The 26,729-nt window shown below is 42.9% G+C and overlaps 1 long non-coding RNA gene across 3 annotated transcripts in view; it reads left to right on the plus strand.

The window, feature by feature from the left end:
- Positions 1–4,701: 4,701 nt before the first annotated feature.
- LOC127396080 (uncharacterized) overlaps positions 4,702–26,729 on the plus strand; it is a 60,994-nt gene continuing 38,966 nt past the window's right edge. For 2 of the 3 annotated variants that reach the window (XR_007891898.1, XR_007891897.1), the window contains exon 1: positions 4,702–4,767. This is a non-coding gene — a long non-coding RNA (uncharacterized LOC127396080). The remainder of the gene's footprint in view (positions 4,768–26,729) is intronic. The other variant, XR_007891896.1, reaches the window with a different exon arrangement.

Raw genomic sequence — 26,729 nt, forward strand, 5'->3', positions numbered from 1 at the left:
GAAGTTTGGTTTCCAAAACAGAGCAGATTTTCTTGAATGGCTGGGTTTTTTCACCTTATAGACACCACACCTTAGGGGTGCTGAACATCCAAATCTTCAGCTGAAATCAGTGGGTTTGACTCTGTCCCAAGGGAGGCAACCTTTTCACTTCTGATGTGTTAAAATTATTTAGGCTGGAGGTCTTAAAACTGCTGAAGTAGCTTAGCCATGCTCTTCCCACTAAAGATGAATGGATCTTGTTTTTTCAGACAAATATTCATCTACACATGAAGATCCAGTCTAACATGAAGTGGGACAAGAGCATAATCCAGTACATGTGGACTTTGGCAACAGTAGAAAGCCCATAACTTTTGTTCTGCCAGGTTCCACCAGATGTAGAATATATGTGAAATTTGTACCTTAAAGGGCATGGAAGTAAATCAAGCCCAGATACTGAGATTTTTCTCTGTCATATGTATGTGTTTGGGCATGTGTTTGAATGATCTTTTCCAAAACACCATGTATTTTAAATCATCAGGTTTTTCCCACATATACGTTCATATGGTCAAAATTAATCTTTACACTGATTATTTTAATTGGCTGAATATGTCTTAGGGAATGGGGAAGAATGAGGCTGGTAATATTCTTCTCCTCCCCTCTTTGGTGTATTTGTGAAATCACATATGACAGCAACACCCTCCTCTAAAGCTCTTTGTCCTGGAATTCCTGAAAAACTCAGAGAGCTTTGCAGAAATGTTTAGCCATCCCAGTGGGAGCCGGACTGTTGTGATGACGCCAGCTGGTGGGTGAAAGATGGAGAAGCATTTTTTGCACCACTGCCAGGTCTACTAGGACAAGCTACCTCCAGATGTTGGAACTTGATTTTGGTGGAAGAGTAATTACCTATCAGTATTATTGCTAGGGATGGGCAGGTTCACATTGCCTAAACAGGCTCAGACCAAATAGACTTGAAAATTCAGGAAATGTTAACATATTATTTGTTTTTGCTACCTCTAGGAAGAGAAAAAAACACCCCAACATTATCAAAAAAAGAAGGCAGAACCTCTACTGTGAAGGCAGAATCCAGGAGAGAGGACCCAATGCAGTGAAACAAAACAAAAAAATAATAAATAAACCCAGGCTATTGAATATTAGTCTCCTAAACCTAACTTTCTCGAAGTACAGTAGGGATTTAAAAAGAGGAATTAACATCCTATCATCTATCTCTTACTAAATAAAGAAAACTTTATTTGAAAGATATCCAAAGTTATCCCTTCCAGGACAAAAATATTTTCAGTAGAAAAAGCAAAACCAAAACCCCAAGCAAGGCACAGAGGAGATGGCAGAAATTTAAACAGAAGATGCAAACAGTCTTTGTTATATGCACTTACAGCTTTTACAAAGTTTGTCTAGAAAGGACAAAATATACAGTAGTCATATATCAGTGCCAGAAGATACTCACTGGGAGTCTGTGTAGCTGTGCAGTTGTGTCCCTGTGGTCCCACTTGGGGGATGCTTGCAGCTTCCAGCTCTTTCCATCTTGACTTGAAAACTGAGTGATGGTTTTAAAAGCTACTAACAATTGCAAAATGAGTGACAGTACCACTCTGAAAGAGTCCTTGGACTGTGCAAGCCTCTGATTTTTGAACCTGGTAATATTTTGTCTATAGGGAAAGTTTCTCCCCAGAGGTGAGCAAAGTCTGTAAAAGCAGACCCGTGCAGGACATTTGCACTCTGGGGGTGGAAAATAATGGTGTTGGTGAGTCTAAACTGCAAATGAAAGGTGGGCCACATGTATGGATGGTATCAGGACAAGGAGGCTTCGTTTGCAGCTGCTTGGGCTCAAAGAGACTGGGAGTCCTCTTTTCCAGCAAGTGGTATAATTTAAATGGGTAAAAATAAGGCATAGACCCATACATGTTTTAGTCATTAACTTTTAACTTGGAAGTCAACTTTAGAGAAAAATGGTCTGAAGAAGCAGCTCTTTCAGCAGGAAAAAGTTGAAAATGGAGCCTGGCATTTATCAAACAGCCTCTGAGAGAACAGAAACTCTCCCTCAGACATAACACAGGTGTCCACATTTCTCTCGAGCAAAGTGCAACATGAGGAGCACGTGTTTTACAGTTCTAAGCATATTTAATACAATGTTTTTACAACAGCTGTTGCTTTCACAGAACTTTAACCCCACTGTGTAAATGCATCACAGAGAAAATACGCTGTTGTCGTGGAGACAGCCTTTACTCACAAGCACTTTTCCACAGAGCTGGTGTCAGTTTTCAGTTCCAGCCGCATTCCAGGCGGGTAGGCACATCCCGCCCTCTCCCTCTCCCACGTCGTCGTTACTGGCACCGCTGAAGTACTGGCGGACGGAGGGACGGACAGACGGGCGGCTCAGGAATCCGGGGCTGTTATCGGGGTGGCCTGGGAGCAGTTTCCATCAGAACACCTGATTTTAAAAATGGCAAAGTCGAAAAGGGGTGTGGGGTGGAGTGAATCTGTAAAGGATTTCCTTACATCCAGCTTGGTTTTGGTTTGATTTTATGTTGTTGATGTTGGTTTTGTTGTTGTTTTCTTTCTGTTAAGTTTCTTCCTTATCAGGCTTTGTACAGAGCCAGGTGCCTTTTTACTTCTAAATTTAGTCAGCTTTATTGTCTTCGCTGAGAAGTGTTACGTGTTACAGCTGACACTTGGAAGATCACTGGAGTTACTGAGTGACAAATGCCCGCCGTTAAAGGGCTTGGAAACTTATCTTTGCAAAAGGTGACACTTGCCAGTGAGTTGACCCCTCCAGCTGTCCAGCATAAACACTCCCTGCTGCAGGTAGCACACAGCAAACACTGCCCTTGTCACGTTGTGTTGGTGGACACAGCCCCAGAATGTGTTCTAAAGCTCTTCAAAATCGCACATATGTATAAGAAATAATTTGCAAGTTACAACAATAACAGCAACAACAATAATAAATGACACTACAAATTTAAAATATGGCTGTCAGGCCTCAAAGACAGATTTTTCAAAATTGTGTAGCTGGATCTAAAGCACTGAATGCCCTTGAATGCAGTGACTGTTGGAAGGACTTGGGTCTTCTCAGCAAACACTGAAGATGTTAAACAACTAAGGCTCTAAATCTAATAATCTGAGAACAGCAAGGTGCAGCCATACCTTTGTCTAATTTATAATCAATACTGCTTTCTTTCATGTGCAAGCACGGCTTCTGTTGGCAGGTAGTGTACAGCTAGTGCAAAGCTAAAAAGTAGATTTTGTTTGTCCCTGGACACTCTCATTAAAGTCCAAATCCAGAAAGCACTCCTATCCAGAACACCATTTAATTGCAATCTTAGATGGAAACATGTATATCAGATCCCTTGGTTCAAATGAGTCTTCCAAAGCGTATGTTTAACATTAGAAGTGCCCTTTCCTGATCCAGAGCCTAGGAAGATTAGCTGAGTGTTTTCCTAAAAGGTTTTAGAAGTAAATATTACCTGTGTCAGGTTACTTGTGTGAGCAGAGATTTGAGGGAACTGTGTGTAACTTTAACAGCTCTTGACTGGAGTAAGAGCAATAAGGGCCAACATGTTGTCCTCTCTGCAGCAGAGCAGCCCTCAACAGGAGTAGGAATTTTGGCTGCTAAACAAGATTAGGACTGGATTCAGACTGGACCTGCAAATAAGCTCAACACAGACAAAATACAGTTTCAATTCTATGTAGCTTTAAAGCAAGGTAGAGTTCCTCAGGAGCAGCTGTGTATCCTGCAGCATCACAGGAAGCTCTTCTGTGGATTAAGTTGTTCTTTTAAGCTTGTGTTTTGGCTTGCACATCCTATCATATTATACCTGCTGATGCTCACAAAATGTTGGTTATGAAATGTGGGAAGACACCTTCAGCAGAGGTCTGGCACAGACTGCTGTGTTCCTTCTCCCATGGACAAGAGGCCCAAGAGGCAGCTCAGCCAGCTCTACCCAACATAGGAACATGCTGCACTTACAGCTCTTCTTTTCCAACATTTGCTTGCTCCAGGCTTGTGAAGAGGAGCCCCAAGTACAGAAAGCAATGTTCTTCAGCTGTGCCAAAGTGTGCTCTGCTGGCAAGCCGGGCATCATGGTGCTGCCATGAGACTGAGCAAAGCAATCAAGCCATCCTTTGCAATTCTGCAAGCAGTTTCTTTACTTAAGGTTGGGTGGCCAGAGCAGCAATCATAACTGCAAACACAGCTGTGTATGGCTGCATGGTCACCAGATGATCACCTGGACCAGGCTTTCCACTCAGCTATTTGGGTTTGTACCTCAGTGTAGTACATTATTCCTGCCCATCTCTGATGATTTTGTCCAGGAGACACATCATTAAATAAAGGAAAGAGAGACTCCTAAATGTCCATCTTCCCTAACTTTCTCTTGGTTCTACTTGTTGTGCTAACTTTGACAGAGGACAATGATGAACTGATAATCTTGCTTTCCCTGACATATCTGGGGGCACAGTCTGAGCCCCAACAAGCTAGGGTTAGTAAAGTGTGTTTAGTAAGTAAGAACTGTAGCCGTTTCTTAGCATAGAAACAAAGTTAGGAGCTTGGAGATAAAGCCACAAGGCAAACCTCTCCTATGTGAAGTGAGCAGGATTTGGCCTCTTGGAGTATGTGTGCATGTCTGCAATCGAAAATAGCATGCTACATTCTGGAAGTGTCACACGTCTACCCTGGATACAGGATTTCATCAGGAAACTGAACTGACAAATCCTTCCAGGCTAAGGCACTCTGAGAAGAGCCATTCTGATGTGATCTCACAGGAGAATTAACAGGTACTTCACATTTACATGTGTAGCTTTTCTGCAAGGGAAAAGATATTTCTGACCTTACTATTGTTGGCATACTTAAACTGTGCCTCCTGTGTCGTGGAAAATAAAAAAACCTTTTGGAGGTTGTGCTGTCAGCTGCGTTTTTGTTTGTTTTTTTCTTTTTATTTCTGCACATTCAAATGTGCACAGAAATGTACACTGAATCGGTAGAAGGTTGCAAAGGCAACTGCTATGTGACACTTCAGTTACTTACAGTGAATACTAAGTAGAGATGAGTAATTACAAATATGTAGTGCCTAATCACATCCATTTTGTTTTTGTACAAGAGTGATCCTTATTTTTGTTAAATGAAAAGATGCATGTGAAAGGTCTGCATTTAATCAGAGACTATATTTCTACACAACATGAAGCAACCCACCTGGAGCTTTGGGGCCATGAATGTTCCCAAATAAGCAGGGACTCAGAATTATTAATAAATGCTTTAGCAAGAGGTTGGCTCAGTTCTAGGTGTTATATTTCAAAATGGACTTAATTGGGTTGTTTGGTTTGGTTTGGTTTCTTTGCTCTGTTTTTGTTTTTGTTTTCTGGTTTAAAGCTGACTGAAGTAAGATGGTTATGATTTATATATTCCTCGCTCTGGCATAAGATTTTTTTCGCAGATTACACTCCTGCATTCATATATAGTTAGAAGCAGAGTTGTCCCTTATTTTCAAGTAGGAAATCCTTCATTGTCAGGGTTCTATTCTTGGAATTTCATATTGGCCTTCCAACATGTTTAACTGATACTTAATTTACCTGTGTTTGTGAATGGTGATATTTCCAGTTTCTTACCCTCTGTGGCGGCTATCTCTGTCAGCTTTTCAGGACAGTTACAGGCGCCCAGTGATTTATAGTGAAGACCTTAAATACTGTTTAGTTATCTTGGAAAGACAACATTTAAACCCATATGGTCACTCAACATTTTTCTTTTCTGGTTCTTCTCTCTGGACTTCAGAAAGAAAAATGGGTGTGTATAGCTCTTTGTATTAAGTCACTGATAAGCAATATTGAATTAGGTTTTTTTGTCCCCTAGTAAAATATCAATCTAAGAAGATAAAGAATTTCAAACTCTAATGCATGCTGAGGGGTTTGTTTGAAAAATAAAAGAGTGTTTAGCACATGGTTGAGTGGAAGCAATGCTATGGCATTTTTGTGGTGATTTTTATGAATGTTGTAGGACAAAACCCCTGACTTTTAAAACTTCAGGATGCACCAAAACTTTCCCAGCCAAATGGCTAGGTTTGAGCAAAGAAAGAGAAAGCATAATAGGCTGGATGTCCCATTGTAAGACCTCAAAATGTCCTAAACAACAGAGCACAGCCTGGTAAAAGGAGCTGGGTGACAAATGCGTCTCTGCTTCCTCAGACCCAGGTGAGACTCTGGCTCCTGAGGATACCCATGAGGGCAGTCACCTTTGCTGTTCTTCAGCTTTAAAGCTTGAAATTCTGTGTTTCCCCACCTCACCCAAGAGCACATGCTTCCTCCATCCACTTCTCCCGTTCCCCCTTCCAGGAAGGGCTGGGGAACCCAAGGGTGCTGCCATCACTGCCCACCACCTCAGCATCATCCTCAAATGCTTCAACACACTCTTAGTTTCATTCACCTACAAGAGGGGGCTGAGGAGAGTGCAGCAGTGCCTACCCCTCCCAGAGGGCAACAAGGCGGGACCACCAGTGTGTGTCAAGTGCAGGAGGCTGCCCAGGTTGAATGCCTCCAGTGAGTCTGGAGCAGGAAGTAACTAGTGATTTATATTCTTCTTCCCTTACCCATCTCCTGATGAATGAACTTACTACATTTCTTGTTTGTCCGTAATAGTCATCCTGCTCAACATTGTGACACAGCTGTATGTTAATAGGCATTGACAACAGACTAAATAGTCTTTTTACAAGTAAATGGAAAAAAGTTATTTCATAGAATCATAGAGTCATAGAATGCCAGGTTGGAAGGGAGCTCAAGGATCGTCTGATCCAACCTCTCTAGATACTACTATAGTCAATATGAGATGGCTCAGCACCCTGTCAAGCTGAGACTTAAAACTCTCCAATGTGGGGGAATCCACCACTTCCCTTGGGAAACTATTCCAGGTTTTGACTGTCCTCATGGTGAAAAATTAACCTCTTGTGTCCAATCAGAATCTCCCCAGAAGCGACTTGTACCCATAACCCTTTGTCTTTTCCGTGTGACTCCTTGTAGACAGGGAGTCTCCATCCTCATTGTAACCACCCTTTAAGTACTGGAATATGGTAATAAGGTCTCTCCAAAGCCTTCTTTTCTCAAGGCTGAACAAACCCAGTTTTCTCAGCCTCTCCTCACATGGCAGGTCCTCCAGTCCTCTGATCATTCCTGTGGCCCTTCTCTGGACCCTCTCCAGCCCCTTCACATCCTTTTTGTAGAGCAGGGACCAGAACTGAACACAATACTCTAGGTGTGGTCTGACAAGGGTCAAGTAAAGCAGGATGATGACTTCTTGATTTCTGCTGGTGATGTCCTGGTTGATGCAGCCCAGCATCCTGTTGGCTTTCTATGCTGCTGCAGCACACTGCTCACTCATGTTGAGTCTATTAGCCACCAAGACCCCCAGTTTCCTTTCCACAGGGCTGCTTTCCAACCAGGTGAGTCCCAGTCTGAACTGCCCTCCTGGGTTATGTGTTCCCAGGTGCAAGACCTTACACTTCTCACAGAATCACTGAATGTTTGGAGTTGGAACAGACCTTGAAGATAATTGAGTTCCAACTCTCCTGCATGGGCAAGGACACCTCCCACTGGAGCAGGCTGCTCAAATTCCCATCCAACCTGCCCTTGAACACCTCCATGGATGGAGCCCCCACAACATCCCTGGGCAGCCTGTTCCAATGTCTCACCACTCTTACACTGAAGATTTTCTGCCTGATCTCTAACCTAAATCTCTCTTCTTTCAGTTTACAACCATTACCCCTTGACCTCTCACTACAAGCCCCTGTAAAAAGTCCTTCCCCAGCTTTCCTGCAGGCCCCCTTCAGGTACTGGAAGGCCACTAGGAGGTCCCCTTGGAGCCTTCACTTCTTCAGGCTGAACAACCCCAGCTCCCTCAGCCTGTCCTCACAAAAGAGGTTCTCCAGCCCTCGGATCATTTTTGTGGCCCTTCTCTGGACTTGTTCCAACAGGTCCACATCTTTCTTGTTCTGGGGGCATCAGAGCTGGATGCAGCTGTTGAACTTCATAAAGTTCTTGCTAGCCCACTCCTCCTGTCTTTCTAAGGTCAACCTGGAGGGTGTTTCTTCCTTCTGGAGTGTCAACCTTTCCACTTATTTTGGTGTTGTCAGGAAACCTCATCAGGGTGCTCTTGATCCCAACATCCAGGTCACTTAGGAAGATGTTAAACAGCATAAGGCCCAATATAAATTCCTGGGGGACTCCACTTGTGACCAGTTGCCAGTTTGAGGAGGAACTATTTACTATTACCCTCTGGGTACCGTCTGTCAGCCAGTAGTCATGAACCAAGTAGGGAAACCCAGGGAGATTCAGATTGGACCCCCTTGCTTTCTAAGCTCCTTCTCAGAGTATGGCTGGATCCAACCTTTGTCTCAGACCTGGCCCTTCCAGAGAGAGGGATTAAAATGTCACAGCCCAAGGAAATGCTCGACGGTCCTATACTAAGGTGAAATGACACTCAAGGTCTGTATTGAATATTAGGTTTACTTAAAGCTATAGAAGGAATACAGATACTTCAATTATTATCTTAGGCTGCACAATCATTAAGGCTGACACAAGAGTATAATACATATATGTTTAATCTGCACAACCTGAGAAAAAATTGTGGTTAGGCCTTGCATTACTTAATGATGATAGGAAGGTAGAGAGAGAAAGTAGGAGAAGAAAAATTTAGAGAGGTAGATAACAGAAAATCACCAGTCCTTGATCCAGCTTCAGGCCAGCCAATGCAGGAAAGTTAGGCAGTGAGGCTCCCAAAGCCCACCATTGCAGCCTCCTGTTTTCTTGTTTCACAAGGATGAGCAAGCCTGTTTGAGTCATAAACCTGAGCAGCTGGAGTGGAGCTCCACCCACTCTGCCCCTCCACCCTTATCTCAATCGCTGTACATGCAGCCTCAGGCCATATGCAGCCATCAGCGCAGTCTCCATCCTCTCAGGCAGGCCTTTTGGGATGCAAAGGAGACTTTGTTTAGGGGTTGCAATGGGGTTTCCATGCCAATTCCAGCAAGTATAGGTCCTGAGGGCTGGTCCCACACACCAGTTCCCTGCCCACTGCACAGACCACTTGTCAAGGCTGTAATGAGTCAGTTTCTCCTGAAGGAAGCTGTGGGGAACTGTGAGCCTTGCGGAAGTCCAGATAGACGATGTCCACTGCTCGTCCTGCATCAACCAAGCGGGTTACTTTGTTGTAGAAGGTGATCAGGTTTGTCAAGCATGATTTGCCCCTGCTAAATCCATGATGGCTTTTCCCAGTCATGTGCTTCAATTGACTTGTGGCTGTCCCCAGGAGGATTTGCTCCATGACTTTCCCAGGGATTGAAGTGAAGCTAATGGGGCTATAATTACCTATATCCTCCTTAAAGCCCTTCTTATAGATGGGGTGACATTAAGCTTCCTCCAGTCTTCAGGGATGTCTCCCAGTTTCTCAAAGATTATGGAGAGTGGCTTTGCAATGACATCAACCAGCTCTCTCAGCACCCTTGGGTGGATCCAGACCCGTTGATTTGTACAGGTCAAGCTCCTGTAATAGCTGACACATCAACTCTTCCTTCACTGCCAGTGGGTCAGTGTCTGCATCAACCTGGACTTTTGTTCCTGTGGCCTGGGACTCAACAGCACTGGTAAAGACAGACGTGAAGAAGGTGTTGAGGTCTTCTGCCTTTTCAGCATTATTGGCAACTAGTTCACTTCTCCTGTTTAATAGTGGGCCAATATTATCCCTCTGTTTCTGCTTGTTGTTAAGGTATCTGAAGAACTCTTTCTTGAAGTTTTTGACGCCTCTGGCCAATGTCAGCTCAAGCTGAGCTTTTGCTTTCTTAACTGCATCCCTGCATACTCTCATAATGCTCTTGTAATTTTCAACAGGTAGCGTTCCACTTTTACGTCTCTGGTATGTTTCCCTTTCGGTTCTGAGCAGACCCAGAAGCTCACAGTTAAGCCTCTGCCTAATTCCATAGCCTTTATAAGGGATGAACTGTTTTTGTGTATCTGCAAGAGTGTTCTTAAAAAACTCCCAGCACTCACTAGCTCCTTTACCCTCCATGGAAGCTGGAAGCTTCCCATGGGATCCCTTCCAACTGTGCTCTGAGTGAGATGAAGTTTGCTCTTCTAAAATCTAAAACCTTTGTCCTGGAATTAACTTTAATTGTGCTCAGCAGTATCCCAGACTCCACAATACCGTTGTCATTGCAGCCAGCCAAGTCTGTCACTAACTGAGATATCACAAAGCAGGTTTTCTTGGTTTGTGAGTATTAAGTCCAGCTGTGCCCCATACCTGGCTGGCACGTCCAACATTGGGGTGAAGAAGCATACTTCTGCACATTCCAGGAAGTTGATGGATGTCAGTGTTATTCTTCCAGGAAATGTCTGAGTGGTTAAAGTCTCCCATCAGGACCAGGTTTTGTTGACCTGAAGCTTGCCTGAGTGACCCAACTATCTCTTCGTTGGTCACAGTTGTCTTGGTTTGGGGGTTGGCAACAGCTGCCTACTGTAAGGTCACCCTTACAGACAACCTCTCTGATTTTGACCCAGAGGCATTCCGTAGGGCTACCACAATTACTAGAGTTGGTATCTATACATTCGAGGTCTTCCTTAACACAGAGTGCAACTCCTCCACCTCTTCTCCCCTGCCTGTCTTTACAAACAGCCTGTACCATCTGTCAGTTGTGTGAATTGTCCCACCACATTTCAGTCATTCTCATGAAATCATAGCTATCTGACTGGGCACAGAGCTCCAGTTCCTCCTGTTTGTTTCCCAAACTGTGTACTTTTGTATACATATGCTTCAGGTGGCTGATCTTCTGGTTTTAATTTTGGGAGACAGCTGAGGCACATTTTACACTACTCCGGTTGGCCTTATTTATCCCCCAATTAATTGTAGTGGTGACGGTGGTGTAATTGCTGAAATTTTTTATCCCTCCCCTGGTACTGGTGTGCTGGTCCCAGACTTCTCTCTAGTAAGCCCAGTTTTACCCCTACTCCTCTTCGAGTCTAATGTAAAGACCTTTCTATGAGTGCTCCTAGCCCCTGACCCAGGATTCTTTTCCCCTCTGGGATAGGTGTATCCTATCTTTTGCCAGCAGCCCTGATGTCTTGTAAAGCAGCCCCCGGTCTTAGAACACAAAATCCTGCTGATGACACCAGTCACATAGCCATGCACTGATCTGTAGGCTCCTACTGTTTATCCCTTCATCAATCCTTGCAACAGGTGGGATAGAGACAAACACTGCTTGTGCTCCCAGCCCCCTAAACAGCCATCCCAGGGCCCTGAAATCTCTCTTCATTGCCCTTGGACTTCTTGTAGCAATCCCATCACTGCCTGCCTAAAAAATATCTAATGGGTAGTACTCTGAGGGTTGAACTAGGGTAGAGATTTTTTTTCTGTACATCCTTGAGCCTGGCTTCAGGGAGGCAGCAAACCTCCCTATGCAGCAGCTCTGGTCTACATATTGGACCTTTCACTCTCTTCAGAACGGAGTCCCCTACAACAAGGACCTGTCTTTCTTTCTTTACTGCAAATGTTTTGATGAGTGGGGTGGTCTGACTAGATCTTGATGACGCCTCCAAGCGAGGAGAATTTTTGTTCTCACCATTATTCTGTTCCACTTGCAAAGCACTGTAGGTGTTATTCAGTGACACCTGGGAAGGTGGTGTAGTTTTTGAGCAGACATGTTTACCTCACCTCTTGCACTGGGCAAGAACATCTTGCCATTGCTCCCTGTCTTCTAAGGCATCACATTGAGTTGGATGGAGAGAGGACAGGTAGTTTGTTTTAGTTTCTCTGACATGAGAAACATTAACATTAAGTAAGATATAATTGTATAAGATATCTTACAGTAAGAGCTTCCAAATAAAAAATTTTCTCTTCTGAAATATATAAAACATTAAGAAATTAATTTTCTGTGGATACACTACCTGCAGAACTGAAGAGTCACCAGGTCAGTTCTGATGCAGCATTTCTTTATCAGACTAGTAGGAAAAACTATTGTGCCCTGTCATCTCCTGATGGTAACAGATCTATCAGCTATCTGAGATATTCAGGAAACAGGTGGGATTCAGAATAATTGTTCACACTTGCAGATTTCTGCAGAGACTACATTGATGTTCGTCAGTCAAAATGTAAAGAGGAGAAGGGGATTACTTGTTATAAATAATTTTTTAAAAGCTTCATGATTGACCAAAGCAAAATGAAAAATCGGCTCAGTAGGATCTGAAATAAAATGGGCTTGACAGAAATTCTTCTTGAGGAAGAGTTTACATCAGAGTACATAAAATCCGTGCTATACATATAATTTTTTTTAAAATAAACATATTCATTATGTACTAAGCATATACTGAGGAAGGATTTAATTTTTTGTCAATATCTATCAATAGAGGTACACTATCACAGAACCAGAACTGTGAGGAGACCATCAATCTTGTGACATGATGTGCAGCTTCACTTATCTACTCATTATTGTTACAAGTTCTCTGCTGCAGCAGCATGGATGGCTGCTGCAGCAGAAACTGCTGGACCAGAGAAAGAGCTGCTGCTCTAGTTTCACTAGGTAATGTTAACTTTTTTTTTGTTTAGATAAGGAAGTGCCTTTAAGGGAGTCTCCTGATCACTCCTGCTTAGCAGATCACTGGCTGATCTCCAGGCACACAAACTGCATTCTTTTTCTGTTAAATTGAACAAGACACACCCTAGCAGCACATTGACTGTATTCCTACTGCCAGCGGACATTTAGCACAAAAGCAGATCAGAGCTAGCCTCAAAAAAACCTCCTGAAACACATCTGGTGTGAATGTTGGCCCTCCAGAACTGCTTCTATTGTGCTCCAGAGGTTGTGTATGTGAAAGTGGTTGTGCGTTCCTGACCCTCATCACTCTCCCCTCAGCTCCTGTCTGCTCTGCCGCTCTCTCTAGCAGCTCTGGGACATTTCAGAACCGCTCACAGCTCAGGAGATGCTGTGGGAGGTGCTGGGGTGGGGGGAGGCAATAGGGGTTTGCACGTTCCCAAACATACTTTTATATAATTGTACATATTTTCTTTCGTCATTAGTATTTGATTAAAGCTGTGCAGTTTAGTTTTCAATATAGGAAGTCTTTCTCTCCTTCTGATCTCTTTCCTTCCCTGTCTGGGTGGGAGGGGAAGGGGATTGAGAGTGTTGTTGTTGCTGGTTTAATTGCCAGTCCTGAGTATTGGGGAGATATTGTTGTGTGTTTTGGCTTTGTTAATAAATCTAAGCCCTGTCTTTGATGCTGTGTGGAGATGAAAAACTATACAAAAGCTTGAAACACAAACACACTAATGTGTATATTGCTCAAAGGATTCACATCTTTTGCATACACAGGTTATTTTATGTCCTGCAGTCATTCTTGCTTCATTATGAGTAGAATATATTATGATTTTTTTTTTTTTTAAAGTGCTATTTTTACTTAGTAGTTACAGAGATTCATAAAATCATAGAATTGTTTGGGTTGGAAGGGACCTCAAAGATCATCTAGTTCCAACCCCCCTGCATGGGCAGAGACACTTCCTACTAGACCATGTTGCTCAAAGCCTCATTTAACCTGACCTTGAACATTTCCAGGGAGGGAGCATCCACAGATTCTCTGGGCAACCTGTTCCAGTGTCTTGCCACCCTCCCAGAAAATAAGTTCTTCCTAATACGTAATGAAAACCTACCAACTTTCAGCTTAAAACCATTCCCCCTTATCACTACAAGCTTGTCCTATCACTACTCGTAAGAAGTCTCTCCCCAGCTTTCCTGTAGGCCCACTTCAGATACTGGAAAACTGCTATAATGTTTCCCCAAAACCTTCTCCTCTCCAGGCTGAACAACCCCAACTCTTTCACCCTGTCTTCACAGCAGAGGTACTCCAATCCTTGGATCATCTTCGTGGCCCTTCTCTGGACTTTGTCCATGAGCTCTGTGTCCTTGTGTTGGGGACTCCAGAACTGGACACAGTACTCCAGGTGGCATTTCACAAGAGCAGAAGGGGAGAATCATCTCCCTTGACCTGCTGGTCATGTTTCTTTTGATGCATCCCAGGTCATGGTTGGCTTTCTGGGCTGCAAGCACACATTGCTGGCTTACGTTGAACTTCTCATTAACCAAAACCCCCACATCCCTCCTCAGGGCTGCTTTCAATCCATTCTGCACCCAGCCTGTAATTATATTTGAGATTGTCCTGACCCAGATGCAGGACCTTGCACTTGGCCTCGTTGAACTTCATGCAATTTGTATGACCCCACTTCTCAAGCCTATCAAGGTCCCTCTGGATGGCATCTCTTCATTCCAGCATGTCAGCCTCACCATACACTTTAGTGTCATCAGCAAACTTGCTGAGGGAGCACTCAGTGCCACTGTCCATGTTGCTGACAAAGATGTTAAACAGCACAGGTCCCAGTACTGATCCTTGGGGAACACCACTCATCACTATGTTATTATTAGTGAAGCCTTACTATCCACATGCCTTAGCATCATTTCCAGGAGGACTTGCTCAATGATTTTGTCAGGCACAGAGGTGAGGCTGACTCGCCTGTGGTTCCCTTCATCTTCTTTTTCCCCCTTTTAAAAAATGGCGGTTAAGTTTCCTTTTTTCCAGTCAGTGGAAACTTCACTGGGCTGTCATGACTTCTGAATATGATGGATAGTGGCTATGCAACTTTGTCTGCCAGTTCCCTCAGGTCCCAAGGACTTGTGAGCCTTCAGGTTCCTTACATGGTCTCAAACCTGATCTTCTCCTACACTGGGTAGATCTTCATTCTCCCAGTCCCTGCCTTTGCCTTCTGTGCCTTGGGTGGTGTGGCCTGAGCACTTGCCAGTGAAGGCTGAGGTAAAAAAGTAATTGAGTGCTTCAGCCTTACCCATATCCTGGGTAACAAGGTCTCCTGTATCCTTTTGGAGAGAGCTTTCATTTTCCGTAGTCTTCCTTTTACTTTAAAGTTTATTTTAAAATTTAAATTTTAGCAGCTTATTCTTGTGGAAATTGAAATTTTCATCACACATTTTAGTACAGAACTACACTTTCACAATACACAAAATAAACAACTGCTGAACTTTCCTTTTGTCACCAAAGGAAGCAAAAACCAAGCAGACAAACAAAACTTCACACACAAAAAAAGCAGGACTATGAAGTGACTTGGAATGAAATGGCAAATGCAGGGTGGTTAAGACTGTAAGTTAATTGATTTTCTTACTTTATGCTTGATGTTGTTTGAAGTGTAGTGTTATGTAGACATGATTTACACCTAGAGCTAGCAATGTGCTCACATGCTGCTGTTCTTTATGTCCAGATTTTGGCCTTGGCAAAAGCATCTGTTTCACATGGTAGAAAACTGGAATAAAATTGACTTTAAATTAGTTTGTTATGTGCTAAGTAGTGGTTTGGAGCTGTGGGTGTAATTTTTGAAATGTTTTTCTTGTCTACAGAAAACTAGGAATTTACCTAAAGTAAAGGTGGAAAGTAATAACTAAAGCTAGCAGCACTTGAAAAGAATGTCTGGAGGTGTTTGGTTCTCATTACGTGAATCATGTTGGATTATTAGGTCACATTCCTGAGGTGCATGCATAATGGAAGAGTTTTGGTGAGAAGAAGATTTTAAAAATCTTTGAATGGTAAACATGAGTTGTGCTTCATATAACCACAAAATTTAACAAACACTGTTAGGTCCATAGCAAATTGGAAGTAAAGCCTGCTGATTCCTTGGGATTCATGAGGAAGCTCAAATAAAAGGGGCATTCCTGAAGGAAACACTTATTGTAATCAGCATTTGATAGTTCTGCTAAAAGTTGTTTGCTGTTCTATGGGATCTATGGCTTTTAATGAAAATCTGCTCATACAAAAAGTGCACTGCAGTGATTTGAATGGGTTTTCTGATAACATACTGGCTAGGGAAGCAAGGAAGTGATGTGGTGACTGTAGCTCCTCATGGGAGACTCAGATCTCTGGTTGTGAGTGTTCCCACAACATGAACAAGAAGTCTCCAATCTCTGAGCACTACAAAGTCATTTATTAGGATATTGTGAAACACTGACAACTCACCCTGAGCATGTGAGCCAGCTGGCTAGCTGTCTGGCTACATGTGTTGTCCCTACACTAAAGGGAAAAAAAGTTTAAAGATGGAGGCATCTATGTTTTCTTTTAAATTTTCACCTTAAAACATTTCAGTCTGAGCCAACAAACGCTATTCACAGAATCCACTTCAGATGAGAAATCAAAACAAGCATTCCTTTGTTTTTTGGCTATCAAGGCACATAACAAAGGCTGGTACCAGTTTCCTCTCCCTCTCAAACCTATTACCTCAATTTACACATGCAGTTGACATAAGCTACTTATTACGTCCTTGGACACACCAGCCAGGGCTTTCAGCAGCTCTGTGAGCACCCTCTCTGCTGACCAGCTCTCCGCAGGCAAAGCTCTTGAAGCCTCTGGATACAGCTTTGGTCTCTCCTCTGTGTGTTCATTAAACCCTCTCGCTTGCCCAAAAAAGCCAACAAGATGTTGGGCAACAAAATGAAAGGTCCTGATGGCAGAAAACATTGTTTTGCCACCTAATAAAACCTTGTTGATCTGTGTTCAGAGCTGGTCTCTGAAGCCCAGGAAGGATGTAATGTAGTTGGAAAGCACACAGAAGAGGGAAAGCAAGATGCTTAGGCTGGCAGAGCAGCAGGCTTAGCAGGAGAGACTAGAAGTGGGATTCTTCAGTGCAGAGAGGAGAAGGCTGAGGGGTGATATGACACATTTACAAAATCGTAAAGATGGTAGATAACTTGGATGTGGGCATGATGTCCAGTAAATCTCACAACACTAGAGTTAAAGGGCACTCAGTGAAACTCACAGGTCACCTGAAGTCAAAGAGTGCACACAATGAACTTCTGGCACTGGATGCCAGGGGATGGTGAGAAGGCAGGCAGTCCCAGCAGGCCCCTGAAAAAGGCTTAGGCAAATTCCTGTGCAATTTCTGTAATCTATAAGTGGATATTAAGAGGATGAGACAGGGATGTAGCCTGTATAACCTGTCAGTTATACTGGTAAGAGGAAGAGGAATGGTTCAAAGGCGTCCAGGCTCACCCGCTCACCCCTAAATAGCACCTCCCCATCTGGGTAGACAGCTCAAACTCTTGAAAAGTGTTCTGAAGCTGCAAACAGGCTGTCAACATTTAATGGGATCCGTGAAACATCTCATCTGTAGCTCCGGATACAACACAGAAACTGGTATCAGAGGCTAGAGCTTTCTAAGGCCTAGGTGGAAATTATTCCTTTTCCTGGTGGAAGCTGTGACAAATATTCTTGTTAAGCAGTGTCTCTGGAGCAGGACTGGTGTTCTTCTCCACTGGAGATGTGTCTTTGGTCTTGCAGTAGAGGTGCCATTGATGCTAATACAGTGTGATCATTTTCATTGTATCTCTACTTATCTCTTGATAGTGAAAAAAACCTAACTCAGTAGTTTTTTTTAATCTTAGTTATTGAAATATAACATATTTTCTCTGTTTTTGGGAAAAGCCATATAATAATTCAGAAAAGAATAAACAAATAAAATATGAATTCTGCTTTTTCTAAGATATGTGCATCTTTTGACATAGGATGAATTTAAATTTGAGTGTGGCTGTGGTATAGAAAGAAGAAAAGGTGTGGAGACTTACAAATTTGCTGTTCACTTGGCTTTGACTATGCACATTTGTGACTGACATTCTCATGTGGGCAAGAAGGTTCCTGTAAGTGGAGATAAGTCTTTGAATTAAGAGAACTGGTATGTTATCACCTTGTTTCAGTGGATCCCTGACTCTTGAACTGAGAGACATACACGTAATACCAGATCTGAGATCACTTGTCTCCATATGCATTCGAACAGACGATCTGCTGTATTCCACCCCTTATATATAAACACTTTCAGCACCCGTCATCCCTTGGGGTTTTTTGTTTGGTTTCGGTTTTCATTTGGGTTTTTTTGTTTGCTTTTTGTTTTTTGGTGGGTTTTTTTCTGCCAGATCAGATTATTGCAGCATAGTCTGCAACAACTGATGTGGTTTATGTACTATGCCTTCCTCCTATCTTATTATTTATGGCATTGCCTCTGCTCCTAACAGCAAAGTACAACACCACCCTTTAAGTTGAGATCAGGCCCCTGTTCTATCCCATCTTAAGGTGGGTTTCTAGGGACAGTTCTGTCTGCAGCCAGAATCATTCTTGTCTGCCCTATGATAAGGCCCTTAAAGAGACTAGTCAGTAGGGTCATGGGCTTTCTGAGAGCATGCATACGTCAGTGTAGTCACAGAGGCTCATACTTTAATAAGAAATATCAAGTCTATCAGTAATAATGAAAGTGTTCAAGTAAGGAAACTTTAATTAAGAAAACTCTTTGCATACCTAGCTCACAGCTTGCATTACAGGACACTATTATGTCAGCTGCTCATCTGCAACACATACCAACAGTATGGCAGTGATGGAGGAGACTCTTAGGTTCATAAATCTGCTATTGGTGCTCATGAGGTATGCCTCTGCCCCAGTCCCCCAACCACAGACTGCCCATGCAGCTCACTTGCTCTCTCAGGGATCTCCACTTACTTCAGAGAGAGACAGAGGATGTTGAACTGTTGCACAGTTGCCAATGTCACCCACAGGGCAAAGAGTTTGAAGAACTGAAGGTCTGTTAAATGGGCACATGTGCGTAGGAGGTGGGCATGTGCAGCACCTTTGCCTCATGGAAGTCTGCTTGTCATAGAGTTCATGGTTTGAGAAAAAAAGATGGCAAAGTCTTGGTGCTGCTCTGTTTCTAGAAGGGTTGTTTGTGGAATTCACATTTCAAGATCACAGACAACAGCATGAGCTTTTCTGAGAGAGGAGCTGATCTATATGGAAGCACTACAGAGGACCAGACCTTCCGATATTTTCAATGCAGGTGATGATGAAGAGTTATCCATCATTAACTATGTGTCATCTGTCCTACTTGTATTTACTTCTTGGGATCCTGGGAGCTATGTCAATAACAAATCAGAGACCTTGCAACAGTTTTAAAAAAGATACATCAACCCTTAGTTTTACTGAGGAGGCTTCTTCTTGGTGCCTTCCAGTGTAAGCAGTAAATGAAGTCATGACTATGCAAAAGTCACGTTTGTTTCCCAGTTAATATATTCTGCTGTCACTGAAATACATGGGAAGTTTGCAGGATATTTAGCTAGGATTAGAGCTAGACCCTAGTAACTGGACATTTACGCTTAGTACTGTGCTAGCCTTGATTTCCCACCGTCAGGTGTCTGGACAAATGCAGGTAAAGAGTAACTGAAGGATACATGTTTTAAGATACAAAAAAGCCAACATATTTTAAACAGAGTAGCTTTCCCCATCACCATTCACGCTTTCTTGGAATAATTGAAGTGACACAGATATGGTGTCCATTATGAATGAGATTTCAATCCTTACTCACTGAAAGCACTAGATATAAATGCTTTCACCAGCAGCAGCTGATGTCTTAGCGCTGGAGGCAGATCAAGATACTAAATAAATGCATTATTTAAAGGGAGAGAGGGACAAGATGGAGATTTGCATTGTTTTCCTTGATAAAAAAAACTTTTTACATGACCTAGAGAAACTTTTTGCTTGCATCGTGTTTCAGCACAGCAGAGGAAACCCACTTTGCCTCCTCAGGGGGACTGCAAAGCTGAAGGTCTGAGCCCCTGGTAGCAATGGTATTGCCTGGGACAGGCTGGGCAGTTGCTGTCCTCTGCTCCCTGCAGTGGTGGGAATGCATAGACAGCCTCATGGGTATGGGATGGACTGCTGGACTGCCAGGATTGAAGACAACACTCAGGCCAAATTGGAGTGGACCAGCTCCTAGGTATGTTCAGCTGACTAATTTTGGCTCAGTCAGCTGTACAATGGGACTGATGTGGTGCTGTCAATAATTTTAACTTGTCACTTGGATCTTTGAATATATTATATATAATATATAAATTGCATATTATATATATATTATATATAAGGCAAAAAGGTGTATAAGCAAATCAAACAAGAACCATTTGTTTCCTTCTGCTCTCACACAGTGCCATACAGAAGAAGGTGCCCTTCAGTCCTTAGGCCTGATCATTCCCAACACCTCATTCTGTAGCTCAATTTGTTTCTTCAAAAAGGAGCAAAAGGGAAGGTGATTCACTCAACCCTTAAGCAAGAGGCTAAAAAGAGGTGCCACAGAAGCACTTTCTGACATCCATCCCACCCATGACTGGTAGTATCCAGGACTCAGAGACAGTAGCTCCTGGCTCCCACATTAGGAAAACTAGCTTCTTGTTTCCATATGAATTAAAGGCTTCTACCTGTTTCCCTGATTAGCTGGGAGCTGTGGCTTGGACAGTGGCAGCTGCATTAAGCTGAAAAAACAAACTTGGGACAAAAGTAAGGATCTTGGCACAGATTGCAACTGTGTGCCTAAAAACCTTGGTGTCATAGTAACATTAAGAATAAGAGCATGAGCAGCACATGAACTTCTGCAGCTAAGCTAAATTGTTACCTCTTGAGACATTTTGCTCAACAGTAAGGATTAGAGACGTATTGTAAGAATACAAAAGTTTACCTAAGAAGTTTTTCATCCCTCAACCACTAAATTGAGCAATGGTGTCATAGTACAGAGCAATGCTGAAGAGCCATAGGTCTTGATGATTAAAATAAACAGTAAATATTAACCCAAAAAAAGGAGCATGAAGGTTTTTTGGGGACCTGTGTGAATATTATTGTGTGAGAGGGTGCAGTTTCCACTTACAAAGCAGGAGGCTGTATTTTCATTTTATATTATACTCTGCAGCAAATATGAAGACTACTTTGTTCCCAGTTTGGTGAGCAAAGGCAGAAAACAAAAGCTGGGCTCTGGAGGCTGAACTGTGTTATTCTGCATGCAAAGATTTGTTGAAGAATGGGGAATAAGCAGCCTTCAACTTCATGGCTTTCTTCCCCCTAACAGCCAGTCAGTCACAGGTGCTGGCAAAAACCCCACCAACCTACTGAAATTTATTAGTGAGGGCCTTGTTATTTTAACACCACATTCAGAGAGTTCCTAATTTGCTCCAGTTTGAAGTGCTCATTATGAATACAGTGAAAATAAAAAGCAGTCCAGAAGGAACCTGAATAAACACAGGAAAACTTATTTGCAAATAAAACAGCTAACAAAACAACCATGTAACATCTATGCACAAAATACACTGTCTGGGGTGAAATGTGCTTGTAGTTTCACTATGTAACCATGCTATCCCTCTACAAATAAAGTTTTAGCATCCTGTCCTCTGTTACATATCTGAGGGATCTGCAGAGTGCTGAATAAAGTGCCTTTTTAGAGGGTATATGAGAATTTCTGGGAACTCAAGAAAACTGTAAGACAAATAGCCAAGAATTCAAAACTCCCTGGTGGACATCCAGTGACCCTTCTGATGTCACACCTTTTAACAGAATTTTCCTGAAAATAGGAGCCCTAGTGGGCACTTGGGTCTCACTGCAGCATCGCAGGAGGCCAAGAAAGCAGTCAAAAGGTATCAGGGATAGCACTTGGAAATGTGTCTGAGGTAATGCTGGGAAACATCTCCAGTAGGCGACAGAAAGTCACATTTGGAGATTGTGGGAAGTGATTCTTCTTCTTCTGCACATAAGTCTAAACAAAATGCTCTATGGCATTAACTGAGTACCAGTATAAAACAAGCTATTTCAATTAACAACGTCTTCAAGCAGAAGTATCTTTTCCTAAAGACAGATGCCGTTAGAGCACTGCACTGGAAAAGGAAGAAATTATTTGCCCACAGTGATGAAATTTTAATCTGTTTACTGAACAAAACTTGTGCTAATATATTTAGATGGTATTTCACGATGTTTTTTTGCTAATAACTGCAATAGCCCTCAATATTGCCAACGTTTGGGGCTTTTCCCTGTGCTCTTGACTAAGTTTTTGCAGGATTTCAAATCTATGCTACTCTAGGGCTTTTGGCAATTGTCCATGTTTGTTTGTTTGATTTCATTTAGTGCCATGAAACATCCAAGAAGTAGTGATTTCTGGAGTTCCATTTTTCCAAATGGGTTCCAACATCTCCTGATTTATCAGATTCAAGGAAGGAGTGAGAGACTAGTGCAAAGTAAGGGCAGGGAAATGAGAATAACATAACCTTTGGAAACCCAAGTCTTTGTTTCAGCTCTATGGAGGTGAACAGACAGTATGAAGTGGAAGATCTATCTTGAGGTACGAGTGACAAATGACACAAACATATGTCCCAAGGTGCAGCATGCCCTCAGAGCCTTTCAGAAGATTGAGAGCCTTATATAACTTGGCTGCCTACCTGCTATTTTCTGGGTGGCGTGGATAAGATCTTGCTGAGACCTGTGAGAATGATTGAATTTGACCTCAGGCAGAAGATTGCAATGATATAGTCTGGTCCCTAAAGCAAGGTTGGTGGCCTCAGCTAATTAAATTTATGGGCTGCTCTCCTTATTGTGGAAATCATAAGAGAAACTTGCCCTCAACAGAAGTCTGATTTACAAAAGGTGCTAAGTTTTGCCAGCTCAAATTAATTTCATATAAGGTTGTGGGTGCTTGTGCCTCTGAAACTTAAACCTTGCATGTGACGCATGAAGAATCTGCCACGTTCAGTGTCTCATTATCCAGGAGCATAAAATGATTGAAAGGAGGGGAAAAAAACAACAAACGCAGGCTTCATAAACATTCATTAAAGTCCATCATCAGTATCTAAGCAGCATGCTAGCAATATAATATGTCAGTTTTTCACTTTGTAGCATACAAATTTTATTCCCAAATTACCCCAGTAGCGTAAATAAGAAAGGCAAAAAACCCAAAGAATATGGCCATCTGGAATACATAATGTGGAAAGATCTGCAATGCATTAGATAGTCTGGAAAGTGGCTGGTCGAATTCCAGAGACCTAAGATAGACTTCAAAGTCTGGCCGCACATCAGTGAAACTGCTGATCAGCTCAGATATTTAAAGTGGGTGCAGTAGAATGAATTTATTACATTTTTATCTGTTGCATTCATACAGGAAAACATGAATGTAGACAGGTTCTGCATTGATTTCATGCTTGATTCTTCTATTTTTAACTGTGTAATATATTTTCAAAATTTTAGATCATATTGCAGTTTTACAAAAAGAGTATTTTCCCAACTTTTAAAATGCCATTGTACAAGAGAAAAACAAAAACCCCAAACAACTGTAAAGAATAGACATGACTCAAATACCTTAAAAAAATAGTTGGGCAATTTTAAGTAATGAAAGACAAATCAAGCTGAGTTTCCAACTTTGCTTTTTTTTTAACTAAATCCAAAGATATTCACCATTTGGGATTTTTCATATTTTTACTTCAAACAGCTTCCTCCTGATTTAATTGCTATGTCTGACTCTTATTTACCCAGACTTCCAGCTTTTTGTTTGAGGAAGGGAAAGTAAGATGAATCCATACACTTCATTATTTTCCATGTGTTGGAACCATATGATCTTTAAGGCCCCTTCCAACGCAAACCGTTCTACAATTCAATGATTTACCTCTGATTTATCCTGACTTCCGGTGGCCTCTATGATGCTGTTGGTTTGCGACAACCTCTTTCTTGCCAGTATCTTTGAAACATCCATAAAGGCAATCCTGGTGGTCATTTGCATCATCAGTTTCCAGTTTTTCTTGTTTTCCTGAAACCCAGAGGAAAAATAAGGTTGAAAAAAAAAAAAAAAAAAAAAAAGTTGGCTAAGCATTTAAAAACCTTTACACACCACAGAAGTTTGGCTGCAATTTTCCTCATGTTTCATTCATACCTTTAAAAGAAGAGAAAAGGGAAACATGTTGCCCTTGAAAAATAGGTATGAGACTTTGGAACTTCAGGGCCAGGCAAATGATGATGGAGAGGTAGTCTAGTGAGTCACCTAGGGCTTGTCACTCACCCCACGCCTTAGGACTTCTTCAACCAAGAAGAAAAGGAGAGTAATTGTGGTGGGTGACTCCCTTCTGAGGGGAACAGAAGAGCCCATTTGTCCACCAGACCCATCCCACGGTGAAGTCTGCTGCCTCCCTGGGGCTCAGATTAGGGATGTTAAAAGGAAACTCTGATCTGGTGCAGCCTCCTGACTACTATCCACTGCTGTTTTTTCAGGTTGGCAGTGATGAAATTGTTACAAGGAGTCCAAGGGCAATGAAGAGAGACTTCAGGACCCTGAGATGGCTGGTTAGGGGGTCTGGAGCGCAAGTAGTGTTTGTCTCCACACCTGTTGCAAGAAAGGATGAAGAGATAAACAGGAGGAGTCTGCAGATCAGTGCATGGCTACGTGACTGGTGCCATAGGCAGGGCTTTGGGTTTTTCGATCACGGGCTGCTATGCGAGACACCTGCTGGTGGCAGGTGGGATGCACCTGTCCCAGAGGTGCAAAAGGTTTTTGGGGCAGGAGTTAGCAGGGCTCATTGACAGGGCTTTAAACTAGATATGAAGGGTGATGGGGAGATAAATGGGCCTCTTAGAGACAAGTGCAAGAGAAACATGCCATGGCTTGAAGGATCATGGACTAGGCAGGATTCTCACTCTGTTGTTTCATTTGAGAGAAAGAAGAGATGTTTAGACATCATGGAAGCACCTGAGAATGGTCTGGTAGGAAATGGGGCCCACAGTGGAAAAAAGGTGTTGGAATCGTTAGCTCATCTGAACTGCATCTATACCAATGCACACAGTGTGAGCAACAAACAGGGGGAGCTTGAAGCCGTGATACACCAGGAAAACTATGACATAGTGGCTATCACAGAAACATGGTGAGATGCATCACTCGACTGGAGTGCCACAGTTGATGGCTACAATCTCTTCAGGAGGGATAAAAAGGGAAGGAAATGGGCTGGAGAGAATGCTATAAGAGCTTGGAAATCAAGTACAGTCATAATGAGGTTGAGAGTGTTTGGATTAGGTTAAGGGCCAATAAAGCTGATTTCATCGTGGGAGTTTGCTATTAGATCTCCCAACCAAAGCAGTGAGGTGGATGAATCTTTCTATAAGCAGTTGGGAGAAATCTCCCAGTCACTTGCTGTTGTTCTTGTGGGGGACTTTAACCTCCCAGACATCTGCTGGGAATACAACACAGCAGAGAGGGAGCAATCCAAGAGGTTCCTTGGTGTGGAAGATAACTTCCTTACACAGCTGATAAGTGAGCAGACCAGGGAAGGTGCCATCCTGGACCTGTTTCTTGTGAACAGGAAAGGTCTTGTGGGAGAAGTAAAGGTTGGAGGCTGTCTAGGGCACAGTGATCATGAGATGATTGAGTTCTTGATCCTTGGAGAAACAAGGAGAGGGATTAGTAAAACTGCCACCTTAGACTTCGGGAGGGCAGACTTTGACCTGCTCAGAAGACTGACTGACAAAGTCCCTTGGGAGGCTGCCTTGAAGGATATAGGAGTCCAGGAAGGCTGGACATACATCCAAGAAAGGAGTTTTAAAGGCACAGGAGCAGGCTGTCCCCATGTGCTGAAAAACCAGTAAGCAGATTAGGAGAACAGCCTGGCTAAATAGGGACCTTTGGCTGGATCTTAAGAACAAAAAGAGAGTCTATGACCTTTGGAAGAGGGGACAGGTCACTCATTAATTCTATAAAGATGAAGTGAACCTATGCAGGGTGAAAATTAGGAGGGCCAAAACACAGCTAGAGCTCAAACTAGCTACAGCTTTTAGGGATAATAAAAAATATTTCTATAAGTTCATTAACAGCAAAAGGAGGATTAGGGAAAATCTCCATCCTTTATTGGATGCAAAGGGAATCTTAGTAACAAAGGATGAGGAAAAGGCTGAGGTTCTCAACACCTGCTTTGTGTCAGTCTTTAGCAGTGGAACTAGCTGCTCCTTGGATATACAGCCACATGAGCTAGGAGACAGGGAGGGGATGCAGAATGAGGTCATCACAATTAAAGAGGAAGTGGTCAGAGACCTACTACACCACTTAGACACACACAAGTCTATGGGACCGGACGGGTTACATCCAAGGGTCATGTCATGGATAACAGGAGAGGTGCCTGAGGACTGGAGGATAGCAAATGTCACACCAGTCTACAAGAAGGGCAAGAAGGAGGACCCGGGTAACTATAGACCGGTCAGCCTCACCTCCATCCCTGGAAAGGTGATGGAACAACTTGTTCTTGTCACTATCTCTAGGCATATCAAGGATATGGGGGTCATCAGGAGCAGTCAGCATGGTTTTATCAAGGGTAAATCATGTTTGACTAACCTCATAGCCTTCTATGAGGAAATTACTAGGTGGATAGATGATGGTAGAGCGGTAGATGTGGTATACCTTGATTTCAGTAAAGCATTTGACACCGTCTCCCACAGCATCCTTGTAGATAAGTTGATCAAGTATGGGTTTGGTGATCAGGTAGTAAGATGGATCAAGAACTGGTTGAAAGGAAGGAGTCAGAGAGTTGTAGTCAATGGGGCAGAATCTGGTTGGAGGTGTGTGACCAGTGGAGTCCCTCAGGGGTCGGTACTGGGACCGGTGTTGTTCAACATCTTCATCAACGACCTGGATGAGGGTATAGAATGTACTCTCAGCAAGTTTGCTGATGACACTAAGCTGGGAGGAGTGGCTGACACACCAGAAGGCTGTGCTGCCATTCAGAGGGACTTAGACAGGCTGGAGAGTTGGGCGGGGAGAAACATGATGAAGTTCAACAAGGGCAAGTGTAGAGTTCTGCATTTGGGGAAGAAAAACACCATGCACCAGTACAGGTTGGGGGCTGACCTGC

This window comes from Apus apus, chromosome Z, assembly GCF_020740795.1.
Source record: "Apus apus isolate bApuApu2 chromosome Z, bApuApu2.pri.cur, whole genome shotgun sequence".
In the NCBI taxonomy this organism is placed as follows: domain Eukaryota; kingdom Metazoa; phylum Chordata; class Aves; order Apodiformes; family Apodidae; genus Apus; species Apus apus.